The 22,859-nt window shown below is 32.7% G+C and overlaps 1 pseudogene; it reads left to right on the plus strand.

The window, feature by feature from the left end:
* The first annotated feature begins 12,891 nt into the window (after positions 1-12,891).
* Positions 12,892-18,103, plus strand: LOC120177057 (annotated as a pseudogene).
* Positions 18,104-22,859: the final 4,756 nt, after the last annotated feature.

Genomic DNA, 22,859 nt, shown 5'->3' on the forward strand with positions numbered 1-22,859 from the left:
ATATTTTCTCTGTACCACTAGTTTTCCGGTGATAGTTGAAGGCAATGATTTTGTGATCTCTACTTTTGTACTACTATAGTAGATCATCTAGTTGTTGTATCATGGGAGACAGACGACCAATGAACTCGAGCACCAAAGTAGTAACCGAAAATCTATATTAAGGAAATTGTGTATGTAACACCCCAAAATTTAATTAAAAGAAAGTTGAGGACTAAATTACAAGTTTTTGAAGTTTTCAGCTCAGTTTTGGAACCACTGGGAAGTTTAGGGACTTAACCCTAAAATATCCCATTTTTTATAAGTATAAAAAAATAAAATTGAATCAGGTGCTATAGGGTTTTCAACCCCTGTCTCCTACGGTTATGGTCAACCATGCCTTATCTATTTAGACTAGGGCACTGTTGTGTTTCATTTTATTAAATATATATGTTATAGGATTAAAACCCGGGATACCCTAAAATCCCCAAATTTTCTCAATCTTAATCCCTAAGTGCTCCACTAATTTCTCACTGATTCACCCCATCCCGACCGTCATCGAAGTGCATCAACCCTACCAGTGTGACTAACGACCTCCCATGACCAAAACCCCTCTATCCACTCGCAGTATGGTCGCGTCGTTCGTTGAGAATGAACGGTTGAAAGTTCATCGAAAACCCCCCGTCGTCGCTCGATTTCTCCTTGATTCTAGATGCCTCGGTCACCCACCTGCCTCACCACCGCCGTAGCTGGACTCACCATCGCCGTGCGCTTGAACCCCAACCGATGGTATCCCCTCATCATTGCTCCACTGTTATCACTCACCCGCCACCGTTGGAAAAGTTTGAACATTTTAAAATTCCACACTCCACCATGCTTCGTCGAAAAATAACACATGTACGAGACTCTCAAGGTGCCGATCTAAGAATCTAGAAATTTTCACATCGAGCCGATAACCGAAGCTGCCGCACATGCCACTTCTTACGCGTGGCCTTCGCCTGTCAGCCTGGGGAATGTGCTGACCGACTGGACCGGTCTGGACTGAACCACCTAGACTGAGCCAAGCTGAGCCTCTTGGACCGAGCCGAGCCTGGGGTGATCCATTGACCGTTGATCCAGTCGTTGGTTGTTGATCGGTCGTTGACTGCCGTTGTTGTGAGGAAAATGCAGGTAAAATGATCATATTGCATAGTCGATGACATATGATTATATGCATGTGATGAAATATAATTATGGAAATATGATAAAAATACAGGTAAAGTGATCGTATCGCATAGTTGATGACACATATTTATATGTATGTGATGTATTGCACTATTTATTATTTTAATTGTCTCACTATGTATATACTTAGCGTGTAATGATTTTCACGCGTAGGTAAAAAACAAGCGTAGGAGTAAGGAGTGTTGAGCAACTTCAAGCATCGGGGAGTATATTTGCAGTATCAGTAAGACATCCTTTGATGTGATTTTGACTTAGTTAGTGGCATGTACCTTATAAATGTCCTAGCTGCTCTGTTAAACTATGTTGGAACTTGTTAGTAATGGCTAAACTAAAACTGTTTTACTATGTTTTATTTTGGTTAGTATTACCTAATATTATTATTATTAAGGGGCGTATTTTATATTAAAATATGTTTTAAATATTATGCATTGGTTTTATGTGATTTAATATTTTATAATAATGATTACGATTTGAAAAGTTGGAAGAAACAAATTTTTAATCACTTTTGAGTTGGAAAATGTTTTAAATAATTAACATGACATCTATAACTCGTATTAGTATATGTATATGGGTTGTGGGTGTTATAGATTGAGTATATGTGTAAGAAAACTTATTTACACATTGTTCAAGACACTAATAGATCTGTTTTCATCCTTAGAAATTTAAAAATGTGAAGGTGTCTTAAAATGATGAAGTTAGAAATGTGGAGGTGTCTTAAAATGATGATTAAAGTCAGATAGGAACTTAATTGATCCGCTTACTAAAGGTTAAAGTCGAAAAATAGTTCTTGATTCGTCGAGGTGGATAGGTTTAAAGCCCATTGGTTTAGGAATTCATGGTGGATACTCAACTTAGTCATCTAAGTTCAATGTGGTCAAACGAAACCATGAAAAGACTCATAGTGTACATTTCAATTTTCTTATCCCTATGACAAATAATTTACATGCACGGGATGAGCTTAATTGCTCTTAATAAATTCATAATTCATGATTTGGGTGGTCTTAGTGAGAAAGACTTGATGAATTTATTGATTTTTGGTTGAATATATATTCTTAATAAGTTCATAACCTAGTGTTGAGTGGGTAGTCCTAATCGCGAATGACTAGATGATCTTATCGCTAGAGGGGATGAGTTTTATTAAAACTCTTATTCAATTCAAACCCAAGAGTTTGGGTGTTCCTTGATAATAACATATTGAACTAATCAATTATTGAGGTTGAATATTTATTCTTAATGATTTCTTATCCCAAAGTTTGGGTGGTTCATTCATAAATGAACTTGAAGAAATTCACCATACCTATTGTGAGGTTAAGGTGTTGTAAAAGCTTTTAATTATTTCATAGTCTAGTTTCTAGTGGTGATGTTGAGATAAACTTGATAAAATAACATAAGTAAGTGAAAAGGATTAGCCACCTTTTATGAAAACATTAGGTAATTTTTATAGTACAATTACTAAAATCTTGAGGAAAGAATACTATATATGTATATACATTTTTGTAGACACATCGAGGACTTCGGTAGACGAAGGGGTTAGTTGTGTGTTATGAGTTCACTCTAATCTTAGAAAGTTCAAGATTCATTCACTTATCTAAGAGAAATATTACTCATCATCACTATGTACTACTTCCAGATGCGTTCACTAGTGATTAAGCAACTAATCTCGATATTTCCCTTCTCGTGTTTTAACTTCATTGCTCTCATTTTTATGAAAGAATTATTTTGCATTAGTGGGAGAGTGTTGGTAATGCTCAAATTGTAACTTATTTCTAAATGCCTTTTAATTCTATGTTTAATAGAATTAAATTGTGCTTTGGAAATGATGATTTCCCCCCACTATTTAGCCTATAAATAATAGGCAATTTCATTCATTTATATATATCCCTAAGCAATTTGGGTTTGTTTTGGAACACTCTTTGGAAATTTTCTTGAGTATTGTTTTGAGTTGAGAGAAGAGTAGTACCACCAAAGTCCACTCCATCTTTCGGGTGTACGGAATTTGGAGAGATATACTAACCTCAAGGGGTCATTCGTCTATTGTAGTGATTATACACATCGAGGTGAATTCACTTCTAAGGCAGCGGTTAATACCACAACACGTTTATCGTTCTGATTGGTTATTTTATTTAATATTTCTAGTTAATGTCTCGTTTTGCAACATAAACCATGAACCATAAACACTAAACAACAAATAATAAATTTTGAACCATAAACTCTAAATCATGATTAATGAACTCTAAACTCTAAATCGTAAACTCTAAACCTAAGCCAAATACTTTAATTCTTGAACCCTAAATCATGAAATTAAAATCCTAAACTCCAAAGTCCAACCCTTAAAAATTAAACCCTAAAACTTGAACCTTGAACACAAAATTCCATTGATCACATTTAAAAAAATAAAAAATATATTATATTTAATATTTAAAATATAAAAATATTCAAGTATTAAAAAATTAAATATAAAATAATAAAAATATTAATCAAATTACTAAAATTTAAATATATATTAAAAATACTAAAACTATTAATGATATTTTAGAAAATAAAATATGCATCATAAACTATAAAATACTAAATTATTAATTATTAAAAATAAAAGAATACTTTTAAAAATATTTATTATACATAATGTATGCATGCAATATATATAATAATATCATTAACACTTATACAAAGTATCCTAATTGAATTAGTCGAGACTTACAAATTTTGTGTCCAAATATAGCTAGATTTGTGTATTAATGCAAGTAACTTACGATGTTTTTTAGCTATATTTGGATACAAAATTTATAAGTTTCGACTAATTCATTAGAGTATTTTGTATAAGTATTAATGATATAATTATATATTACATGTATATATTATGTATAACACATATTTTTAAAAATGTTTTTAGTCTTAATAATTTATAATTTATCATTTTATAGCTTATGTCTATATTTATTTTTAAAAAATAATAGAATTTTTATTATTTTAAAAATATATTTAATATTTTTGGTAATTTAATTTTTATTTTTAATATTTTTATATTTATTTTTTGAATAATTTTATATCTTAAATTTAAAATTTAAGATTATTTTTTATTTTTTTAAAAATTAAACAGACCCCTAAATTTTTTAGGAAAAAATATTTTGGCCCTCGAACAAGACCAAAAAAACAATTTAATTCATTTTTCATGTCATCCACTACATTAGCATTATGAATTGTCATATCATCATTGTGAATTGTCACGTTAGGACTATAATGGTCAATGACGAAAAATGTTGGTCAAAAGACCATATTGAGTTTATTTTCTAAGTTAATGGACCACATTGAATAAAAAATAATTAAGAGGTCACATTGATTTTTTTAAAAGTATAAGAACCTTATAATTTTCTTTCTAAAAAGAAGTCCAAAATTACCTTAAATTGTAAATTTTGAACTATAAATCATAAATCCTAATTTCTAATTTTTAAATTTTAAATCCTAAATATTAAAGTTTAAATTCTAAACTTTAATCTTTAAACCTTGGGACACTGATTATCATTTAGCAAACATGTTTTTTATATAAATAAAAAATTAATTTTATTAAAAAAATATTTAAACTACAATAAAAGTTTATCACCATTTCCGCAACTCAGAAGCACCGATACGAACCTGACTTGGATTGTTCTCTCTAGTTCAACTTCCGCCCAAGTTATTCACATATACGGCTTCCTAACTAACTTGAATCATATACTTAAATAAACTAATCAAACGAACACGAATGAAGATATATTTATGTTTGTTCGTTTAATTTTGATCAAACAAATGAACGATCACAAACAACTAAACGAACATAACTTCTTATTGCGTTCATTCATATTTGTTCGTTAAAATGATAAATGAATACAAATGAACGAAGATAAACTAACACAAAAGAACGAACATAAAATTAATTGAGTTTATATTTGAGAATAATTTGTTTTCAAATAATTTTAAGGTTTATATTTTCTCTAATTGATTTGGATATTTTTATTTGGGTTTAAAACTAATTGAATTTTAAAATATTAATGAGTTTAAATTTAAAATTTATTAGGTGTTAATATTTTAGTATCAAACTTAAGGTGAGTATCGATACTCTCGTAGAAGTATCGATACTAATAAATAATATTAAATTTGAAGACTTAAAATGATATTAATAATAAAGGAGAATATCGATACTCTTTAGGATAGTATGTTGGTTGGACTCGAATATGTTATTTTAAAGGTTTTTCATATATTTTGAGGATCATGTCTCGTACCCACATCCGAATGCGTCGGACTTGGATCTGGATACTTAATGCAAACTTAAGAATCCAAGCAATAAAGGTAAGGAGCTTGTATGTTTATTATTGTTTCGACTCTACTTTCTTAGGTGTATTGATTAAAAAATATTTTTTACATGATCAAAGTTTAATCCAAGTCAAGAATTTTAAAAAGTGAATCTAAAAATAAGCATCAATATATATATATATATATATATATATATATATATGCGAAAAATGCCAATAATATAAACGATTTTTAAATAAAAAGTGAAACATTTTTTTAATCATTTTAAGTATGGTACCTAAATATTAAACTTCGCTGAGTATAAAGAATAATTAGGGTTGTTACTTGTTAGTGAATTAAGCTCGAGTGAACGAAGAACTTTTCATTCTCTGTTCATTTATTTAAATTATATAAGTTCGTTTTATGTTTGTGAAAATATTTATTCAAAGTCTACGAACATAATAAATATAAAAGTGTTCATAAATAATTAAAAAGTTATTTATGAATGTTCGAATCAAGTGATCTTAGTCGCTAAATAAATGATTATTACTTTAGAGGTCACAAGTTCAAGCACTAGCGACGGCAAAATATTTGAATATTTATTTTCAAATGATTGAGAGTCTTTAGAATATATACTACTGTATATAATCACCATAGATTAATAAAAAAGTATTTTGTAAATAATATAATTAAACAACCTGCAAATAACTTTTTAGATATAAAATAATCAAAGAATAATAAATATCTTATAAATAAAATAACTATATTTATATCTTATATACAAATAATATTTTTAAATAAATGTTTTTTATATTTTTTTATTAATTAGAGTAAATATAATACAATATCTATTTAGAATAACTTTCCACCATTAGTGCTTAAATCTAGAATCTCATAAAATAACAAACATATTTATTTAAACTTATTTCATTTAATAAACAAATATACTTTTTTTTTTAATTTCTTATTTAATTTACAATAAAAAAGCTCACAAATATTTTATGAACAAATTACGAGTAGTTCAAAAATTACTATATTCATTTACAAGTCCTAAAAGTAACAAAGTTTGCAAAACTAAGAATAACATATTTCGACTAAAAATATGCAAATTCACCAGACTTGAAGATTACATAAAATTTAGAGCTGGTTTTATATTGTTTTTGAAAAATGTTTTTTTTAATATTTTAGAAAAGTACTTTTAAAAATATTATTTTAAAATTTAATTGTTTAAAATTATTCTTAAAAAATAATCTTGAAAAATAAAATATTTATTTCAAATATTATGTTGTAATATCTAAAATTTATTATTATATTTAAATCCGTTAACATTGATTTTTCTTATGTGCACCGTGATATATTAATTAGAATAGTATTGAATTAAAATTTCAATATAATGTTCTTATGGATTATGAATTACAAAAGTGCGTCAGTATTTCATGATATGGTGAAAGCGTGAACATGAAATAAAGACATTGGAAGATTTATTAAACGTTAATTTCGAAGATGATATATGAACAAGAATTTGTGGTATTAAAAAGTAAATACCCTGGAAGGAAAATGAATTGACCAGTCGACATAGACTGTAAATGTCATGAATCTTCATTTATTCCTTATCAGCCAAGTCACATTCTGAATAACTGGTGATTTCGTCACTTAATGAACTCTTCCTATGGTGATTCGAAATTCCAACATTCTATCGGCATACTGAAGATCCGTGTTTCTCTGCCTTATAAGATTATCCAGTCCCTCTAAATAATATCCATAAACTCTGGTGTGTTCGATACTCACATGAATATTTTATCAGATTTTCGATTTGAATTCTGATCTGATAGTTGACATGGATTCTGATCTGATATCTGACATGGATTCTGATATGATACTTGACTTGGATTCTGATCTGTTACTTGACCTGATTTCTGATATGATACTTGACTTGAATTATGTTTTGATTTTTGATATATCCGTTTACGGACGGAACATGTTTTATTGGGGGGTATTGTTGAAGGAAGAATTTCCGCAGGTTCCTCGGCTTTGTGCTCAGGGCCTTATACGATGTGTTGGGTTGGGTGTATAGTTCTGGGGAACCTACACATTCTGATGTGTTGGGATGGGGGTATGTATATATTTATATATATATGTTTTAAAAAGATCTGAAAAGTTATATGGTTTTTGGGAACACACTAGATAAGCTATTCTGATCTCCTGAATTCAGTCATCCAAAATATTTCTCTGAATTGAAAGCTCATTGTCCGTTACCATCTGAAATATCAGTAGGATCTCTGCTCAGCATAAAAATCTGTAAATGTTCGTAAATAATAAGGATATGTATGTTTATCTGTATCTGCACGTTCTTCAGCATCATCTGGTAGTTCTGTATTACTGAGCTTTTCGAAACTCACTCTATTACTCACCTTTTCAGGTTAAAAGAATTGTACCAGTGCATCTATCGACTTCAGTAAGGGAGTTCTTCCGGCGTTGTTGCAGAGTATGGTACATGTGATTAGGGGGCATGTAATTATATTTTGATTTATATACGAGTCTGGAAATCTGTTTTATTTTTAAATATTGACAACTGATTTTATAAGTTACATGTTTTAATAAAAGTTTTAAATTTTCCGCTATTTTTACAATAGGTCATTCCGGTGACCCTAATGTGACTTCCCGAATCAGATTGGGTTATCTGCATCGGTCTGGGGGGTTACATTTAGTGGTATCAGAGCCATGGTTTGAGTCAAAATTTTTCAAGATAGACCGGCCGGTCGAATGTCAAAATATGTCTGATCAGTACATGCCCCTAGACTGCAATCGTACCTCTCTGAGCCGGAACTCCAGGGTTGAGTCCCTATCTGTAACGAATAAACCGAAGTTTCTATCCATTAAGGCTATACTTGTACAAAAAAGAATACCAGTAACATCTGTCTAAACGCTGTAAAGTATCTCATGAGCCATGTGAGAGTTATTCATCTGAGAAATTCTGAATCGACTCCGGAAATGAAATTGGGATATATTACTACTTTATGAGTCTATTCTCGTGACCAAGACTGAATTGATTACTCAAGGAAATTTTCGTTCAGATTCTTTTATTGAAATGAGGAAAAGTTATGATAAGAATGTATGCTCAGCTGGTTAAGGATTAGTGGTGGATTCATACTTTTCTAAAAGCTACTTAAAGATATAAGAGAGCTGATGGAAGTTTTATTTCTACAATTATGTGATATGAGTGAATTTCGAGGACGAAATTCTTTTAAGGAGGGGAGAATTGTAACATCCCAATTTAGGGGCTAAATTTAAGAAATTATAAAGTGGTGAATTTAATTGGTATTTTTGGAAGAAATTGGGGATTAAATTGTAAAATTTCAAAGTAGGCAGACCATTTTAAGAAGTGCAGGAAGTTCAGTGACTAAACTCATGGTTTACCCATTTTTATTATGGGATGAATTATAAACCCCATTTGCCGTGCCCAGTTTCCAGTTTGTTTCCAGTTGTTCTCTTCCCCTCAACCCTTCTTTCAACTCTGATCTACTCGCCGTTCGACCTCCAATCGACGAGCCGTAACCACCATCATGTTCATTGTCAACCAAGGAACAAAACCCCTCAAACCTTTCGTCGTGAATCGTCACCGTTCGTTGTTAGTTTCAGTCAGAAGTATCGTCGGTAATAACTCGATTTTAGTTGGTTTTTCATCGATTCACGACGATCGGGTCATCCGTTTACGACACCTCCCGCACCATCGTGTTCCTTGTTCCGTTCCGAGTCTGCTGGTGTCATCCTTGGTCTCCGTCGATGGCGGCGCGTGAGAAGGTGAAGCGGTCAAAGTTTCTGATTCGTTGAAATCGAGCTCTCCGCCGTTCAAAATTGTGAACCGAGCTTTGTAAGTATCTCGAATTCGCTTAAAATAATTTTTAGGAATTTTTCCGGGAATTTAGCACTGTTCACGTGCCCCCACGCGCCGCCACTGCTCGTGCGGAAGAAAAAATGATCGATTTGACCGGTTTTGCTCCTATTTTGACCGGTTTGACCGGTCATAACCCGACCCGACCCGTTGACTGTTAACCACTGTTGACCAAAACTTTGACTGGCTTTGACCGGACATTAAACGACCTTTGACCGGGCATTAAACGACCTTTGACTTTGACCGAGTATACCTATACTGACATTTTTCGACGTTCCAAATCCGATTCTGCTGTATGTTTTTCGAAATTCGAACCCGAAGGCCTCAAAATTACCCGTCAAACCCGTTGACTTTGATTTTGACCAAAAATTTCAAATTTTCAAAAAGTCATATTTTATGCTTTCGACGTCCTGAATCCGAATCCGAAGTCCGTTTCGCCAAATTCGAAATCGGTAAGCTATTTTTCACTGATTTATCACCTGATTCGATCCGCTTATCGTAATTAAGCTCCGTTTCTGATATAATTTATGTTGATATGTATCTGAGGAATTATTGGAAGTTGAATTGAAGATCAAAGGCGTTCGAATGGAATTTTTATGGTCGATCAGTATTACACAGAAATCGAGGTAATACTTTATTACCTCTTTATGCTTTATGGAACATGTGAATATTGGTAAATGCATGATTAAGATAGTGTTGGTGTCATTTGTGTAGTTAATTAGTTTCTACAGTCGATCTGAATATGGTAAAAGGGTTTAGTAATTGATTATGGTTCAGATAATTTTTATAAGAAATTGAGGGATTGTTAGAATTAAATTACAAGTTCTGTGCTTAGTGATAAAGAAATCAACTTTGGATTTGTAACTTATATTTTATTTAATCAAAGGTTAAATGTTAAAGATACTTGGATGAAGAATTATGAGAATACTCCGATAGGGTAAAATTACGAAAATACCCTTATGTTATAAAAATACAAGATTTGAATATGGAAGTTGAATAAGAGGTTTTTAAAGACATATTGATATGATGAAACTACTGATGTGCATAAGAAATGCTAGTTTTGCTTAGAAAATATAGATAACCGGTTTTTAACCCAAGAGGAGTTGAGCAAGATGCTAGAAGTCTGTTAAGGAATCTTTTCAAGATCAGAGAATGTTGGAGAAAGCAATTAACCATAGGATCTTTAAATTATAATTATTTTCGTTAAGAGCTAATATCGAAATTATCTGGTTAAGAAATTACGAAAATGCCCTTGAGAGATAAAATAGTCTGAATTGACCCTAAATGAGAAAGTACTTTGAGGATTTATACTTAACTCGATTAAGTACGAATTTAATTGTTAAGATCCTGTCTTTGTACAGAAAAATTCATGATATTCCGTTTGTAAAATCTGAGAAGACACTTGACCCGAAAATATTCTAATAATGAGTAAATACTTGAAGAGTAATTTATCAGAGGTATTCTATTGTCAGAATTATTCGAAAGGACTGAAGTAAATGATAAGATTGAATTAAATAATAAGACCGGATGGAAGGAAAAGATTGAAATACCGTAGATCTGTAAAATGACCAAAAATACCCCTATAATGGAAATAACCCAAGAATATTACCAAGCTCAGGAATGATTGGATATCCTCGAGCTCTGAAATGAATGGAATAGAACTGAACACCAAAATTACCAAAATACCCTCATGACTTATACTAAGTAAATGCCTTGGATTAATTAAGGAATCTAAATAAGCATAGGTATTGGCCTACCTTTAAAAGTAATGGAACACAATTTAAGTGAGTAGATCAACCCTAAAGCTATGTCAATACCTGAATGGCATAGATATTACTGGAATACTTGTTCGTCTTCTTAAGTTTGACTCGATGATAAATTTTGGAAGTATTCAGCTTAGCTCAACTCTGGATCGCATTCAGTACTAAGAATTGGACGTTTGTTCGACAAATCAACCACGAAGACCAAATTGAATGGAACGGAAGTGCAACATGTATCTGAAAATCAGGAACGCTTGAATTACTCTGGAAAATCCCGAAGTATCTGGAATGGACTTGAATGCTAAATAAATTAAGTAACCACAAGGACTGAGGATTGAATATGTGAGTTGGATGAATCTGGAAATGTTAATGAACATACATGATATAATGTTCTTATGGATTATGAATTACAAAATCAAGTGCGTCAGTATTTCATGATATGGTGCAAGTGTGAACATGAAATAAAGACATTGGAAGATTTATCAAACGTTAATTTCGAAGATGATATATGAACAAGAATTTGTGGTATTAAAGAGTAAATACCCTGGAAGGAAAATGAATTGACCAGTCAACATAGACTGTAAATGTCTTGAATCTTCATTTATTCCTTATCAGCCAAGTCACATTCTGAATAACTGGTGATTTCGTCACTTAATGAACTCTTCCCATGGTGATTCGAAATTCCAACATTCTATCGGCATATTGAAGATCCGTGTTTCTCTGCCTTATAAGATTATCCAGTCCCTCTAAATAATATCCATAAACTCTGGTGTGTTCCCTACTCACATGAATATTTTATCTGTTTTCGATTTGAATTCTGATCTGATACTTGACATGGATTCTGATCTGATATCTGACATGGATTCTGATATGATACTTGACTTGGATTCTGATCTATTACTTGACCTGATTTCTGATATGATACTTGACTTGAATTATGTTTTGATTTTTGATATATCCGTTTACGGACGGAACATGTTTTATTGGGGGTATTGTTGAAGGAAGAATTTCCGCAGGTTCTTCGGCTTTGTGCTCAGGGCCTTATACGATGTGTTGGGTTGGGTGTATGGTTCTGGGGAATCTACATATTCTGATGTGTTGGGATAGGGGTATATATATATATATATATGTTTTAAAAAGATCTAAAAAGTTACATGGTTTTTGGGAACACACTAGATAACCTATTCTGATATCCTGAATTTAGTCATCCAAAATATTTCTCTGAACTGAAAGCTCATTGTCCGTTACCATCTGAAATATCAGTAGGATCTCTGCTCAGCATAAAAACTTATAAATGTTCGGAAATAATAAGGATATGTATGTTTATCTGTATCTGCACGTTCTTCAGCATCATATGGTAGTTCTGTATTACTGAGCTTTTCGAAGCTCACTCTATTACTCACATTTTCAAGTTAAAAGAATTGTACCAGTGCATCTATCGACTTCGGTAAGGGAGTTCTTCCGGCGTTGTTGCAAAGTATGGTACATGTGAATAAGGGGCATGTAATTGTATTTTGATTTATATATGAGTCTGAAAATCTGTTTTATTTTTAAATAGTGACAATTGATTTTATAAGTTGCATGTTTCAATAAAATTTTAAAATTTTTCGCTATTTTTACAATAGATCGCTCCGGTAACCCTAATATGACTCCCCAAATCAGATTGGGTTACCCGCATCGGTCTGGGTTATACCAGATCATTTCCAAGGACAGATCTCTCAACTTATGTCCTGTTTCCCCCTTCTTTTTAGGGTTTTGAATTATATGAATATGTATGCAAATATAAAACAGATCATATTACGGCTGCCTGATGACTCAGAAGTGATCGATGAACTATGGGACCAGGTGCGAGAGTTAATGAAATTTCGGGTGGTGGGCAAGGTTCCCTTAATTCGTACACTTGCTGTTAGGGCGCTTTCACGATTTGTAAATAACGACATTCTTGATGTGTTTCTGGAGGTCCTTCCTTTGGAACAGAACTCGGTCAGTCTCCTAACTTATACTTTGTTTCTTGTTTTCTGAGTTGCTGGTTTTGGCATGGATACTTTAATTTATTGGAACTTTTAATAATCGAATTAATTAATGTTCTTTTTTAAGAATTCTGGAACTTCTGTTTACAGGAGGTTCGTAAGACCATTGTGTTATCTTTGCCTCCTTCGAATACAACTTCCCAACTAATCATAGATTGTACAATGGATGTTAGTGAGTCGGTCCGCAAAGCAGCTTACTGTGTTATAGCTAACAAGTTTCCTCTTCAAAACCTAAGGTAAGATGACCTTATTCTTGTAGTTTTGCTATATTGTTTGTGTTTTTTAATGAGTTCTTAAATCTTCCTTTTCTTAATTTGCTTGGTCCCCTAGTATCAAACATAAGACAACGATTCTTCAGAGAGGACTTGCTGATCGTTCTTTGGCTGTTTCAAAGGAGTGTTTAAAGTTAATGATAGATCAATGGCTTGCAAAGTGCTGCAATGTAGATCCTGTCAAACTTCTCAAATATCTCGATGTTGAAACCTATGAATCAGTAGGGGAGTCTGTTATGGAGTCTCTTCTGAAAGCTGGTTTAGTGAAACTGCAAAAGCTGGAAAGTATCCAACAGTACATAATAAGAGCATCAACAAATGAAATAAAAGAAGGTTTGTGGAGATTTTAGATATTTTTGGCAAAATGAGTAAATATTATCACCTTTATTCTCATTTACGGTCCTGCCATTTTGGTAACAAAACTTTGTAAACATCAGTATAGTGGTTGGTGTAACATGTCTGTTTATACAGGAAAATTTGCATGCCAATTATCTTGATTATTTCCTGATATTATTCTAGGAGATTCAGTGGATCATTCTGTTAGTATCAAGCTAATGGAACCTGAGGTCTCTCTGTATTGGAGGATGGTATGCAAACATTTGCAGATGAAAGCACAAGTATGCTTTTAATTCATTCATTCTTTTTTCTACTTATTTATTATTCCCAGTGTTATTGAACATATATTTAAGCAAGTGATTTATTTATTTATTTTTTCATTCATCTGGTTTTGTGATGAATATTAGTTGTTTTTATTAATATTAAATCTATATCCTCTTCTTTCATACTTATATAGCATTTGCATACACAAGCAATTGATTTTGGAAGAGAAGCTGATTGAACAAGTCAAATATCTAGTTCTTTTTTTTATGTTTTGTCGTATTTTTTAGTCTCTAGGTTATTCTAGAGTAATATTTCTACTTGTTTTTTTTTCCACAAACCTCTCTTTCTCCTCGATTCCCTCTTGCTTCTTGTTTCTATATCCCTTTTCTTGATCTTCATTTCTAATGCAATGATCTTATTTCATCCCTAGTAACATATAGTTGCTAGACATAACCTTTAACTGTCTATATCCCAGTTATTCATAATTAAAACTAAGTACAACACTCTAAAATATTTATTTGCAATGTACTACTGCTTCACTTTCTTATATTCTTTAATTGGTTCCTAGACCTTTGGTGATAATGACTTGTTTAAGTATTATTTTTGAATTTAATGACAATACCTGCACTTTCATGATAATATACAAAGTAACACCTTGTTGAACAGGGAAAAGGTTCTGATGCTGCTGCTACAATGGGCACTGAAGCAGCTATATACGCTGCTGAAGCCTCAGACAACAATGATCTGTTAGATAGAATTCTTCCTGAAACTGTCTCCGATTTCATAGATTTGGTCAAGGCTCATATTGATGCAGGTAGCTCAAGTTCTTTTGATCAGCAAATGTATAAAGAATTTATTCAAATTTAATATTGTAATTTTACTAAATAATTTCAGGGATGAACTACCACTTTGCATCTCGACAGCTACTATTGCTAGGTGAAATGCTTGATTTTTCTGATGCTACAATCAGGAAGATAGCTAGCTCCTTTGTGCAGGACTTACTGCACAGGCCTCTTGAACATGAAGTGGATGATGAAGGCAAGAAAGTTGTGATCGGAGATGGCATAAATCTGGGTGGCGACTGAGATTGGGCTAATGCAGTGGCAAGGTTGGTGAGGAAGGTTCACTCTGCTGCTGGTGAATTTGAAGAAGTTATTCTTAGGATTGTACAAGAGCTTGCAGGTCCTTGCAGGGAGAGAACTGCTGACTTTATAAAATGGATGCACTGCCTTGCTGTTACTGGTCTTCTGTTGGAAAATGCAAAATCATTCCTTGGGACTATTGAACTTACTGAACTGCTTCAATCGTTGTTGCTTCCTGGGGTATGTACCTGGTCTCATCTTTATGTCTATTAGCATTCCACTTTGTTATTCGTAATCAATCAAATCCTTACGGCCTAAATCTAACAGCCTCAACTTTTCAAAAGTATGGTTTTCTATTTGCGCATTTTAATTTATATGCAAGACAAAATAAGAGTTTGGCTATTAACCTGTGATTCTGTTCATATTCCATGTGTGATTTTAATAGGAAGTACCTATTCAAAGGGACATAAGAATTTGTACAGATTGATAGATGGCTTCCCTTTAGGCTTTAAACTTGACATAATTTTGCATGATATGCCTTCCGTTTACATGCCATTTTCATGGGTTTGAACAGATTTTGAATATTAAATCGCCTACTAATAAATCATCTAAATTTTTTTTTGGAAGGATTTAATAATTGATTTGGAGTATAAATTGCAGGCAAAACATGTTCACTTGGATGTGCAGAGGGTATCTGTCCGGTGCCTAGGTCTGCTTGGGTTTTTACAGAATAAGCCAAGTGCAGAACTAGTAAAGCAGTTGAGGATCTCCTATGTTAAGGGCCCCTCTCCAATTAGTACAGTTGCTTGTAAGGCTTTATTTGATATTGGGATGTGGCATGGTCCTCAGGAAGTTGATAGGGCTTTGGGACTTGATTTTTCATCACATCTTGAAGAAGATACTCTGCCCTCTAGTCCTGCAAATTTTACTGACATGGACGGAGATTTGGATATTAAATTGGTTGATCTCTTATATGCTGGATTTGCGACAAAAATTTGGGGCAGAACTCTAGAAAATGATGATAGTGAATCAGTCCAAGCTGTTCTTGGAGAGGGCTTTGCCAAGATACTTCTTTTGAGTGAGAAGTATCCAAGTATTCCTACCTCATTTCATCCTTTGCTCTTATCCAAGCTGATTAGCATATATTTCAGTAACGAATCAAAGGACCTGAGGTGGGTGGATATGATTCTGTCTCTACCTCTGTCTCTCTTTTACTTTTCTTTTTCAATGACTGCCATTACAACATATTTGTCTTTTATTGTTGACTAGATTGAAACAGTGTTTATCTGTTTTCTTTGAGCATTACACTTCTCTCTCATCACAAGGTATTTAGCACTGATTCCCGGATGATATGCATCTCTTGTCACACAGAAGTAATATGTCTATAGATTCATAGGCTTGTTTGTTGATGATAAATAGATTTGTTTTGGAGACTACAGAAGTGCTTGTCCAAGGCTTTCATTCCTGTCATGCGTTCTATGTGGCCTGGAATAGATGATAATTCTGGTGGTTCTAGTTATATGATATCCAGCATGCGTAAGCGTGCGATACAAGCTTCAAGATTCATGCTACAGATGATGCAGACGCCCCTATATGCAAAGGGGACTGAAGCAGAGGATGATAATGGTTGTAAGGGATCACCAGAAATCATAGATGGCTCGGCACAGCCTTCAGATGAATATGGTGAAGAGGGGCTTGCAATACGCATAGCCACAGAGGTAATTCTTTGCAACTGTTAATTTATTCTGCAGTTTTATAATACCTGATGAACACTCAAGACTATAATGTCTTCACTCAATAGTAATATGAAAATTTCAATTGCTTAAACTCAATTCTACAGCTTTTTCCAATTCAAATCTTAATTCACGATATCATTAATCGGAACCTGACTTCAACATCTTATAAAACCTACACTCGCCCACCAATACACGCACAAATACATGTTTAGAAATTTAACTTCGAAACAAATCTGATATTCTGATGATTTATGTCTCTCCATGGATGCACAAAAAAGTGTTATGTTTCTGCATTGAAAGCCAGGAATTGCTACTTACAAGGAATACCTAATCTATGAACAAAATAATTTGCTACTTACGACTTTGTTATTATTATATTTTCTCCAAGGTGTTGAGGTTCCAAGCAAAGAAGACATCTGCAGAGAAGTCATATGTTGCTGCTCTTTGCAGAATACTTGCCTCTCTCCATTTCCACTCATCAGAACGAGGGCCGGTAAAGATTATGAGGAGGCTTTTGAGTAGTGTGTGTGAATGTGTTCTAGGTGAGAAAGATCTTTTAAAGGAGTTGAAGCAGATGGCTGAACGTCTTAAAGGACTAGATGTAAATCCAGATCCGGATTTGTTGAATGACGAAGCTAAGTATATTTTCAGCGATATATTTTTGTTTCTCGTTTTCCTTTGGTTCTTACTATTTGTTGGGTTTGTTTTTGGTCATTAATACCAAATTGTATTGTCTCCCAATATTTTGCAGGAAAGTCAGATCTGGAATTCAACATGGATTTTGATGGTTCCACTGCAATTCTGCAAACGCCAGCCCCATGCTCAACTCGGCCGAATTGTTTAAGGAGACGAGTGAGATGTGAAGAAATTAGTTCTGATGAAGAAAGCTCTCCCGATTATGCTAAGTCTGTGGCTCCTACCAATCCTGGCACTATAGGCCCTCGCTCACAAAGAGCAAGCAAGACTGCAGCATAGACCAGGATAACCTCAAATAGAGCTGTAAGGATACAAGAAGAAGGTTTGACGAAGAAAATGAAGACTCAGATGTTACATCAGATGATTCTCATGAATCAGATTCGTTAACCGAATAAAATCAAGCCCGTTAATTATCATTGCCTGAGCAATCGTCCTTTATCTGTTGCTGCCTATGATCATGTTTACTTAATATCAAAATAAGTCTCCAGGGTCATATAGATATTGTGGTGCAAATGGTTCAACGTTTGGGTTGAGTTAAGCTAGATAGATAGATATGCAGTACTTTTTCTATATTTGTTGTATCAATATGCATGATGTTTGTGCCTCATAGGTCGTTACAGACATGATATTGTTGTTGTATGCATTTGAGGTTAAGGCTTGTTCGATTTGTTGTAACACAATTTGGGAAATGTTTGTTAATCAGAGCATATTTTTCATGCTTTCCAGACAAAAAAGAGTATAAAATGCATTGTGAATTGTTGATGTGTCATCAGGAGATAAGAAGTTGAACTTGGTTGATTTATTTGTAATTTGAAGTTTGATTCGAGTTTAATAAAATTTTTTAGGATAATTCAAATACTACTCACCTTTAAACGTGGGCTTGAAAATGCTATTGGCGTTTGGGCTTGAAAATGCTATTGGCGTTTTAATTTTGCTAATTTTAGCGTTAATGTTTATATTTAACTCTAATTATGACATCTCGTTGTTAATCTGTTAATGACACGATGACATGGTAAAACTACATATTGACGGTAATGATGTGACTCTCACCAAAACGATGTCGTTTTTATTAGAATTATTTGATGAAAAATTTACTTTCCATGGGATTTGAACTAAAGTATTCCTAAACCAATGCTAAACACCCAACCACCAAACTAACTTACAAACATGTTATATTTTTAACAAAACTAATATATATGGTTAATAGTAGTTGTATTATATCATCTTCCTCATCGATTCAAATTCATAGTTTCAGTGATGTCAACCAACTGCTCGATGAAATGTCAAGCTCAATAAAATTAAATATTTTAAGATAAAAAATTATGTTTGGATTGGTATGTTCTTTTTTTCAGTTTTTTTGTGCTGAAATTTTGAATATATTAATTTGTTTGGTTTTTTTTTTCTGCAATGTTACTGCACTATGCTGTTGTTGCCTTCTAAATGCATGCTTTTGATGATTTGCGGACAGCTTTTAGGTTCATTGGAGTTTATTATTCCATTGTTTGATTCTCATATACACTTGGAGATATATATATATATATAGACTTTGATTTTTCCTCCATTTTCAAACCATTTTTGTTTCTCTTCGTATACTTGTTATGCTTGAATAAATTAATTTCGACGAGATTGACATTCCGTCGAGTAGTTTGTAACACTCCAACTCGTATCTGACCCTGATACAAATCCGAAATGTCACATTAACATTTCAAAACATTTATTTGTACAAAATAGTGAATACTTTTAAACTCTTACTAAATACTACTGAATAATTTACATAAAATACGTTCAAAACATCACCAAACTCCATCAGAGCATACATACTTAACGACTTTGTTTACATGCCAACCTATTTATTACAACAAAATACATACTGTGTAATTATACTTCTGATCTGATCTTCAATTAGAGATATATTGTTCTGTTGAACTTAGCTTTGATCCTCCCGCTTGTCAGTACATACGTGTAAATCGCTTACACACTAAGTCATAGACTTAGTGAGACATAAAAATATAATAATGATACATTTCTTATAAATATGAACATGCAATCTATTAATTCAATCATGTCACATGTACTTCAGTGTAAAGAATAATAACATGATAACATATAATAATACCAACACTTTTGATATCTGTTATAAACCTATGTACATTACTGAGAACTTAAGGTATGTGAGTACATTGAGGTTGTGCACACATATGCTGTCACCACAGCTTGTATAGTAATATGTCCATATGTCCCGAAGAACATAGGTAATCTGTCAATATGTCCCAAAGAACATAGGTAATCTGTCAATATGTCCCGAAGAACATAGGTAATCTGTCAATATGTCCCGAAGAACATAGGTAACCCTCGACTCTTGGCATGCCAACTATACCTATAGCTCTCATATCACATAACATGGACACTATCATTATGCTTCATATATTCATGTATTCATATCATTTCTTTCATGATCAAATATTTCTTCTCTTCTGTCACATATCACATGTGCATATAATCATCAATCTCATATCATATAACATGTTATTTAAATATGTTCACATGAATCATATAACATCTAATACATCATAAAAACATATATAACTTATTCATGTATTTATAATGGTCATCATGTATGCATGTTCATAACCATATGACTATGAAAACCAATATAGGAAATAGACTTATCACAAGTCTTATCTGTAGTATGCACTCACTTTAGCCTCACTTAATTCTCAATCCACTTTTATGATTATATCTCTTTGGATCGATCCTAACTTGATGGTCGTTCCGGAACTTGCTTGTGTTCAATATCTACACAATCATATATATTATATAAATATCAACATTCTAAATATCATGATTCGATCCTTACTTTCTTAGACCAAAATAAAATCTCAATTTCATTTTCTATTTAGGGTAGTATCAGTACCCTCCATAAGGTATAGATACTCATTTTTCATTTGATGTTTCCTGGTATCGGTACCCACATGTATCGATACTACCCTCCAGGTATCGATACCTCCTGCATAATTTGTCAATTTAAAGCTTATGATATCGATACTGGTTGAAGCAGTACCGATACCCAAACCTAGAATTTACTTTTTAAACTCAAAAATTCATCAATACTAATCTAAATCTTCCATTTTAAGCCCCTATCATGCCATTAAACTCAACTACCCTTACTCACATCAACTTATATCCATATAAACCATCATTATCTTTCATATCTCATCATGATTCTTAAAATTAAGAATCTTACTAAACTTTCGACTTTGTTATAAATCCTTTTTAACTTCATAAATCTCTTATTCTTGTTGATGACAAGTCAAATCCCATCTCAAAGTTCATTTATTAACTCTTTTTCAGAAATTCATTTAGAAACCCCTTCTCTTTAATCTTTCATAACTTCTTCATCTTTTGATTTTAAGACAACTTAAGCTTTCCTTAAGCTTAAGTATCACATAATGATCAAAACCCATACTTAAAATCAATTAACCAGAAAACTCACATTTGCTATGGTAGCTCACGGCTGAAGTAGAAGAAGAATGGAGAATTATCTGGAAAACTTTGTTTTCCTTCCCCCAATCTGCACGTATTTATCCTTATCTTATCACATTTTAATTCATTTCTAGGTCAAATGACCATTGCCCTTCCAATCATCATTCTTTGTAATTTAATCATATACCAAAAATTTCCATATAAGTCCCTATATTTTTAATAAATTCTACTTTAGTCACTAACTTTTGATCTTTTACAATTTGGTCACTAACCCATAGTTTGGGATATTACAAATCTCTCCCTTAAGAAAATTCATCCCCGAATTTTCATTGCACAAAGAGATGAAGATACTGTCTACACGTCTCCTATTCATTTTCACATATTACCTTTTCAATAAATCTTTCGTGCTATCATAAACTTAACTTCATTACTTTAATTCTTCCTTTACCTTTTTCCCTTATGCTCTTACATTCCTTTCATATCACTTATTCTTATCCCTCTTTATCATTTTAAACTTTTCTATCAATCCTTAATTTTTGTCAAATATACAAATCCTTTAACTTTAATACACTCACTATCACACTACTTTGTTATTCAACTTATTTCGTTCAGTCAAAAACGTAAACCTTCATCAACCATCCATATATATTCTTCTTCTCAGTCAAAATAATTCATCCTCCATTTCCTTAACTTATCAAACCTTATTCTTATTCATCTATAATACAATTTCCTTGGTTCAAATTCAAACATTCCATTTACCTTTGTCTTATAAACTGATCACTGATGTACATATTCTTAAACTCTTCCAAAAAAAATATTCTCAATCACTTGGTCTTTTAATATTCTCCTAATAACATCCATCCCCTCTACTTTATCTTGTCAGTGTAGCAAAGAAACTACTCTATTTCAGAATGATAGAGATCCTCTAACACTATAATTTCCAATCCATCTGAACTGATTAGCTTTACCCTTTTCAATCTACAATTAACATTTGTATGATAGCTATATAACTGGTTCATTCCCAATCTTACTTCAAATCCCTCGAATAGTAATTCCATCAAATTAGCAGAGAATCCAATTCTCTAAATTCTAATGGGACACCCTCAATATATCTTATTTACCCGAACATTGTGTCCAATTAAAATTGTCACTACTATATCACTATAAATAATTTCTAATTAAATTCTCAATTTTCTCACCAATATACTACTAATCTATGAATATACAAACCCAGATCAAACAATATCATGACATATTTATTATATAGTAGAAAGGTACCTGCTATTATTTCTGGATCATTAAAATCTTCATTTATCTTGAGGTTATACATTCGAGCAGCGGAGTGTATTTTCTGTTGAGTAGAAGATTCAGGTTGACTTCTGCCTCTTCCTCTACCTCTTACTCCCTGAGACATCGAAGCAGATCGCTTGACTGTACTGGCTCTCGTGTCCCCAATGGACAATCTCTCACGAAATGTCCCACTTCACCACATCAGAAACAAGCTCCAGATTCTACTCTACATATCCCACCATGATATTTTCCACAAGTCGGACAGTGTCTCTATTGTGCTCTTCCCTCACCAGACCCTATTGATTGGGCCTGTCTAGCTCTCATCTAATTTGATCCTCTAGCAGAGGATGCCATCGATTCAGACTTTTCCTGAAATTGAAAATCGGAATCTCTACCTATCTTAGGTGGTGCAAACCTTGATGAAGCCCCAGTTCTTTTAGATGGTTGGGTTATTTGATCCGCAAACCTTTCATTCTGAGCTCTCTCTAAAGATTTAGCACGATTTACTACTTCTTGAAACGATGGTAAATTCAACACTATCAACATTTC

The sequence above is a fragment of the Hibiscus syriacus genome, unplaced genomic scaffold (assembly GCF_006381635.1).
Source record: "Hibiscus syriacus cultivar Baekdansim isolate YM2019G1 unplaced genomic scaffold, ASM638163v2 tig00112281_pilon, whole genome shotgun sequence".
NCBI lineage: Eukaryota > Viridiplantae > Streptophyta > Magnoliopsida > Malvales > Malvaceae > Hibiscus > Hibiscus syriacus.